The sequence below is a fragment of the Suricata suricatta genome, chromosome 8 (genome assembly GCF_006229205.1).
Source record: "Suricata suricatta isolate VVHF042 chromosome 8, meerkat_22Aug2017_6uvM2_HiC, whole genome shotgun sequence".
Lineage (NCBI taxonomy): Eukaryota > Metazoa > Chordata > Mammalia > Carnivora > Herpestidae > Suricata > Suricata suricatta.
In genome coordinates, this window is record NC_043707.1 from 2,134,336 (window position 1) to 2,142,412 (window position 8,077).

Genomic DNA, 8,077 nt, shown 5'->3' on the forward strand with positions numbered 1-8,077 from the left:
CTCTCCAGGAGCCCACCCAGAGTCACCACCTTAGAACAAAAAACACTCATGGGGAGTCTGGGGGGCTCAGTCAGTTAAGCGTCCGACTTTGGCTCAGGTCATGATCTCGCCGTTTGTGGGTTCTAGGCCCACATCGGGCTCTGTGCTGACAGCTCAGAGCCTGGAGCCTGCTTCGGATTCTGTGTCTCCCTCTCCCTCTGTCCCTTCCACTCATTCTCTCTCTCTCTCTCTCTCTCTCTCTCTCTCTCTCTCAAAAATAAATAAACATAAAAAAAAAAAAAGAATAAAAGACACTCTGCTGCCCAGGAAACTCCAGGGGACTTAGGGGCCCTGTGTCAGCGTCCAAGGTCAAAGACCCAGTACCAGAACCAGCATCCCCATCACGGAGGCAACCACAGGGGCCGGGGAGCTCTGCTTCAGGAACCACAGGCAGAGACCAAAGACGTGGTTCTTACTATGTCACAGGGTCTCACGTCCCTGGAGCCCCTCAGCCTGGAAGATCAGCCCGGTCACTAAGTGAGGTCCTCACGGGTTCCCCTTCCTGCTGGTCTCGGCCTAAAAGGGGGCAGTGGGGCCCTCAGCATGGACAAGGTGCCCTCTCTTCTAGCCTCTGCTGCCTCCAGCGTTCTCAGTTTATAAGCCCCAACACTACCAGCTTTGGGATGAAACCCCACCCTCCAGATGCCGACCGGCTGATCTGGGGGCTCCTTGCTGAGCCTCTGCACCTGCCAGCAGGGTGACCTGAGCCCTAGGTCTGTGGATCCCGCCACTGCCCTGTGTACTCTGCCATGTCACTCGTGTCTGATGGAGACCCGAAGGTGGACAGAGGCGTGGGAAAGCTTCCCGGGGGGACGGAGGCCCCTGACTGGAGGATGTGGACCCGGAGGACCTGGGGGTGACTGACTGGAAGCAGGTGTCCTGTGTGTCTGGACTGGGCAGAGCGGGGTTTCCCTGTGGTCCTCAGTTGGAAGCAGGGGCAGGGGTCACTGGCTGGGTCCTGACGGTCCGGGCAGATTGCGGCCCGTGGACTTGGGCTTCCGGGGGGACAGCTACTGCAGGACGGTGGACCAGAGCTGCCGTGTGGACTGGCCACTGTCCTTTCTGACACTCCTCCTCTCCAAAGCATTGTGCCCCTGCTCCCTCGCCCCTCCTCACCCGGTGCCCAGGACAGGCCCAAGCACGTGGCAGGGGCCTGCAGCCATGGGGGACATACACAAGGAACCAAAATGCCATACAGAGGGCCACTGAGTCACCTCTGGGCTCTGGTCCCAGCAGCCGGGCCGAGTGGTTTATAGAACACTTGATTCCCCCCTCCCCGGAGCAATCACCTGTAAGCCTGAAAAGAGAGGAATTGCACTTAGAGTCCAATTTAAGAGCAGGGGGAGGGACAGGCGGTGGAGGGAGGCAGGGGCCAGGCAGGGGGCAAGAGCCCCAGGTGTGCCTGGGAAGACATGTGGGCCATCCAGCTGTCTCTGGGGTGTGGGTCTCCTCTTTTCTGTTACTGTTTTGTGAAGATGCTGCCTCTGGGGACCCAAGGAAGCAGAGGGGCATGTGCTGACGTTGGCCTGGGTCACCTCCCGCTGGCCTGGGTCACCTCACGCTGGCCTGGGTCACCTCACGCGGGCCCGTCCAGGCCCCCTCCTTCTCGTCACCCCCCTGCCTGCCCTCCTGCCCCTCAGGGACCCTGCAGCCTGCTTCCCACTGCCTCTCTGCACCACTCCCCAGAGGTGAGTCTGCAATAAATTACCAGCCATGGCAGCTAGGAGGGTGCTGGGCACCCCCAGGGCCACACAGGGGTCTCCACCAGCAGCCGTGGGACCAACGGACATGTGCCGGGCTCCCATGGAGCACTAGTTCAAATTCCAGCTCCGTGACTTACCTTCAGCAGGTTACTTAACCTCTCTGGGCCTGTCTGTAGAAGAGGAATCAGAACATAGCTCCCTCAAGGGCTGGCAGGAAGGGGAAATGAGTTATTAGAGGGGGTCCTGGGGGGTTCGGTCCACTAAGCAGCCAACTCTTGATTTCAGCTCAGGTCATGATATCACTGTTGGTGAGATTGGGCCCTGCTTGAGGCATTGTGCTGTCAGTGCAGAGCTTGCTTGCGATTCTCTCTCTCTCTCTCTCTCTCTCTCTGTCTCTCAAAATAAATAAAATAGGGGTGCCTGGATGGCTGAGTCAGCTCAGGTCATGATCTCATCGCTCGTGGGTTCAAGCCCTGTGTTGGGCTCTGTTCTGACAGCCTGGAGCCTGGAGCTTGCTTTGCATTCTGCGTCCCCCTCTCTCTCCCTCCCCTGCTCGTGCTCTCTTTCTTTCTCTCTCTCTCTCAAAAATAAACAAACATTTTTTTAAATGTTTTATTTATTTTTGATACAGAGAGAGACAGAGCATGAGCGGGGGAGGGTCAGAGAAAGGAGGAGACACAGAACCGGAAGCAGGCTCCAGGCTCTGAGCTAGCTGTCAGCCCAGAGCCTGACGTGGGGCTCGAACCCACGAACGTGAGATCTGACCTGAGTCGAAGTCGGAGGCCTAACCGACTGAGCCACCCAGGCGCCCCAAAAATAAACAAACTTTAAAAAAAAAGATGAAATAAGGGGTACCTGGTGGCTCAGTTCATTAAGTAACCCACTCTTTTCTTCTGTTCAGGTCATGATCTCACAGTTCGTGGGTTCAAGCCCCAAATCAGCCTCTGTGCCGCTGCTGCGGAGCCTGCTTGGGACACTGTCCCTCTTCCTCTCTCTCTGACCCTCTCCCGCTCTCTCTCGCTCTCTCTCTTTCTCTCAAAATAAATAAATATTAAATATAAAGCGAAATCAGGTACTAGATCTGCCTTAGCATAAAATAAGAAATCAGCAGAAAACAAGCAGTGCCCGCCGCCTCCGTCTCCCCTCGCCACGTGGTCCGGCCCCGCCGTCACCCAGTCCAGTTACCCCATCCCCGCTGAGCTGCTCCGGAAGGGCAGACATCTCTGTTTTCTTCTCTCTTCTCCTCAGCGCCCGGCCTAAGCAGGTGCTCCATAAATCCAGTGAATGAATCGATCGATGAATGAAAGAGGTTAGAGTCCTTACCTGTTGTTACCATAACTAATTACCACAAAATCAGTGGCTTAACACAAGATAAATTTGTATCTTGCAATGCTGTGGCCGGGCTGGGCAGGGGGCGTGGGGAACGGTTTTCTGTTTGGGTGGGAGGTTTTTGGAAATAGACCATAGCAACGGTCGAACAGCATCATGTATGTGATTAGTGCCGCTGAATCTTACACTGAAATACGGCTGAAGTGCTCCAGAGGGTTCTCCTTCACTGTGTGCAGGTCTTACAGCTTAACAAACGGAGGAAATCATCTGGCGGATGGTTCACAGAGAAGAGAAAGTTACGAAGACAACTGTAAAGCAAACTCTGTCTTTTTCTCCTGTTGGTCCCAATGATAGTCCTCGCTTCTTGCTCCTCCAGTGTTTACAGTGCGCGGACAATCCAAAGTAGGCGTATCAGTCCCCTGGAGCTGCTGCCACAAATGACCACAAACTGTGTGACCTAACAAAATCTTATTCTCTCCCAGTTCTGGAGTCCAAAGTCCAAAATGAAGGCGTCACGCCCTCCACAGGCTCTAGGGGAGGCTCCCCTCTGGCCTCTTGCACACGCTGGAGGCCCCTGGCAGGTGCATCAGGCCGGTCTCTGGCGGCGTGTCGCATGGCTTCCCCCGGGGGTCTGCGTGCCCGTTTCCCTTGCTTTCCTCTCTGAAGACACACGCACTGGGCCGAAGGCCCACCGTACACCCGTGATGATTTCATCCTCCAGACCTTAACTATTTACTCGTGCAAGCACTCGATTTCCAAATACTGTCATGTCCACAGCTACTGGGGGTGGACTTGAATGTATCTTTTGGGGGGATATAATTGCACATTTTTTACAGACAAGAGAGGTTGTATTATAAGTGTGTATATTTTCTAAGTTTATTTTGAGACAGAGTGGGGGAGGGGCAGAGAGAGAGGGAGAGAGAGAATCCCGAGTAGGCTATGCACAGTGAGTGCAGAGCCCAGCTCGGGGCTTGAACTCACAAGCCATGGGATCATGACCTGAGCCCAAGCCAAGAGTCAGAAGGTTAAGCGACTGAATCACCGAGGCACCCCAAGGGTATTTATTTCTATAATAAACTGGGGAAAAGAAATATCTCTGTAATCACAAACTAGAATTTAAAATTTTTAAATGTTTTTTAAAATTTATTTTTGAGAGACAGAGAGAGACAGCGCGAGCAGGGGAGGGTCAGAGAGAGACGGAGACACAGAATCTGAAGCAGCTCCAGGCTCTGAGCGGTCAGCACAGAGCCCCACGGGGGAGGCGCTTGGACCCGCTTAACCGACTTAGCCACCCAGGCACCCCCACAAAGTAGAATTTTAAAAAGTTTTTATTTCAAAATAATTTTATGTTTACAGAAACATTGCAAAAAAAATTCTCATATACTGTTCACCTGGTTTTCCCTAATGTTACAGACTAACATAGCCAATATAATTAGCCACTGGAATGAACATTGATATAATCCCTTTAACGAAACTTCCAAACTCTCAAACTTACTAAAATGTCACCAGATTTCCCAGTGATACCCTTCTCCGGTCCAGGATCTACGCATGTTACCATAGTAATTATTTGTCCAATCTCCTCAGCCTCCACTAATCAGCACCAACCAACTAGACTATGTTTACAAGCATTGCAATTTCTTTTTTTTAATTTAATTGTTGTTGAGAGAGAGAGACAGAGTGTGAGCAGCAAGGGCCAGAAAGGGGCAGAGAGAGAAGCAGGCTTCAGGCTCTGAGTGGTCACCACAGAGCTCAATGCAGGGTTTGAATCCGTGGACTGTGAAATTATGACCTGACCCCAAGTCAGGTGCTTAACCGACTGAGCCACATGGGTGCTCCTCAAGCGTTGCAACTTAAATCATTTGTGTATCAAATTTATGACCCACGGGCGCCTGGGCGGCTCAGTCGGCCAAGCATCTGACTTTGGCTCAGGTCACGATCTCCTGGTTCGTATGTTCAAGCCCTGTGTCGGGCTCTGTGCGGACAGCTCAGAACCTGGAGCTGCTTCGGGTTCTGCGTCTCCCTATCTTTCTGCCCCTCCCCCACTCACACTCTGTCTCTTTATTTTAAAAATACATAATACAACATTAAAAGAAAAAGAAAAATATGAACCAGGAAACTGAATGATGTGTGGCCTTGTCTGCCAACTTGGACATCAACAATAGCTTGGCTTAAATTCCAAACTACTACTAAAAAAAAAAAAATATTCAAGCTATATTTAAGCCGAGATTGAAACTGAACGCTTTGGGAATGAGAACCATCTCGAGGGGATACGAGCGCCTGAGCTTAAGGCACACTTGTAATTTGATTCTCTACAGCCGCTGGGGTGCACATACACCGACTTTTTCACCACTTGCAACATCAGATCGCAAAGGACATGCAGGAGAGCCAGGACCACTGAGTTCAATGAGGTCAGGATCACACAAAACATGCCAGTGACCACTGTAAGTATTGTTTAAGCAGTTAGTGGTTTTAGGGTGAAATAGATAACGAAAATATGCAGAAAATGCATGTCTAAAGTCAAGGAACAAAAAATGTTTTAGTATCACTTTTTAGTATGTAAAATGTAATTATTCAGGGGCTCCTGGGTGGCTCCGTTAAGCAACCAACTCTTGATTTTGACCCAGGCTCTGATCTCACGGTTCATGGGAGGGACCCCTGAGTTGGGCTCTGTGCTGTGAGGGATTCTCTCTCTCTCCCTCTCTCTCTGCCCCTCCCCGCCTCTCTCCAAATGAACATTTAAAAATGTAATTATGTAAAATAATGGATGTACAAAACTATTTTTTATTTAAGTGTATTTATTTATTTTTGAGAGAAAGAGAGAGCGAGCACGAGCAGAAGCAGTGGAGGGGCAGATAGAAGGGGAGAGAGAGAAGCCCCGGCAGGCTCCACACGGTCAGCACGGAACCTTATGTGGGGCTCAAACTCACAAACCGTGAGTGAGATCATGACCTGAGCCGAAATCAAGAATCAGATGCTTCACCTACTGAGCCATCCAGGCCTCCCTGGAAGCATCTTATTTAATCCTTCTGACCTCCCCTCCAAAAGTAAAAAGAATTCCAATTTCTTTAAAAGGAATTAAGGTTCCTGAAAATTCGTTTTTTGCCTGAGGCCATACAACTTCTAAGCACTGTGGTCGGCATCCCAAGTCTGTCTTACTTACCCTACATTTCGTGTGGATGTTCCCTTTTTTTAAATTGAGGTGCAATTAACATACACTGTTCTATTAGCTTCAGGTGTCCAGCGTATGGGTTCAGCAATTCTACGCACTAGTGCTCACCACGCGTAAGTGTGCTCACAGTCACCACGAAACGTTTTTACAGTGTTTTTGACCATAATATTCCCTAAGCTGTACTTTTCATCTTTATGGCTTGTAACTGGAAGTCTGTATCCCTTAATTTCCTTTATTTATTTCACCCATTTCCCCATCCATCTCCCCAGTACAAACCATTTTTGAGGTAGCAATTTTATTTTATTTTATTTTTAACGTTTATTTGTTTGTGAGAGAGACAGAGTGTGAGCAGGGAGGGGCAGAGAGTGAGAGGGAGACACAGAATCTGAAACATACTCCAGGCTCTGAGCTGTCAGCACACAGCTTAACACGGAGCTCAAACTAATCGACTGTGAAATCATGACCTAAGCCAAAGTCGGATGCTTAACCAACTGACCACCCAGGTTCCTCTAGAGGGAGCACTTTCATTTTTTTATGTTTATTTTTTTTATTTTTGAGAGACAGAGAGAGACAGTGCCAGCAGGGGAGGGGCAGAGAGAGAGGGAGTCACAGAATCCGAAGCAGGCTCCAGGCTCTGAGATAGCTGTCAGCACAGAGCCTGATGCAGGGCTCGAACCCACAAACCGTGAGATCATGACCTGAGCCAAAGTTGGACTCTTAACCGACTGAGCCACTCAGGAGTCCCAGAGGGAGGACTTTTAGTAAAGCTGCCACTTTATCATTTCTTCTTTTTATTTTATTTTTTCATTTAAGGAGGGGACGGGGGGAGAGGAGCAGAGGGAGGGAGGGAGAGAGAGAGAGAGAGAGAGAGAGAGAGAGAGACAGACAGACAGAATCTTAAGCAGGTTCCATTTTCAGTGGGAGCCAGATTCAGGCTCTATCCCACGACTCTGGGATCATGACCTCTGCAGAAATCAACATTTGGATGCTTAATGGAATGAACTACACATGGGCTTTCATTTCTTTTTAAATTGAGATTTAAATCACATGCCATAAAATGCACCATTTTATTTATTTTTATTTCTATCTTTGGATGTTTACTTTTGAGAGAGAGTGCTCAAGCAGGGAAGGGGCAGAGCCAGAGGAGAGCAGAGGATTCAAAGTGGGCTCATGCTGACAGCAGGGAGTCCCAAGCACGGCTTGAACTCACCAACCCAGAGATCCTGACCTGAGCTGAAGTCAGAAGCTTAACCAAATGAGCCACCAGGGCCCCCAAACGCACCATTTTAGAGTGCACAATTCTGTGCCTTTTAGTATATTTACAAGGTCGTGCAACCGTCACCACTATTTAATTCCAGAACATTTGCATCACACCAGAAAGATGCTCCACACCCATTAAAAGCCAACATTTCCTTTCAAACGTCCCCTACCCGTCCCCTCCAGCAGCCACTAATCTCCTTTCTGTCCGGATGGGTTTGCCTACTGTGGACATTTCCTGCGAATGGAATCCTACAATGTTTGTCCTTTTGTGTCCGGCTGCTTCCGGGGCGAATGACGCTGCACTGTGGGCACAGAGGACTCTGGTGCATCCGCTCATCACCTGATGAACGCTTGCGTCACTTCACATCTGTTTCACTGTTATAAATAATTCAAAAAGCCTTGTGGCTAAATCTGTGTCACCTCAGGGTAGGCCAAGGAGTGACACTGCGATGAAACAACTACAACTAAGTCGGACGCCTAAACAGAAATGGGGGTGGGGTGAAGACCAAACAAAATAGACCCGCTCCCAGGTGCACACGACTCTGACCCCGGGGCGGAGGCGGCCGGCGGCCGGGAG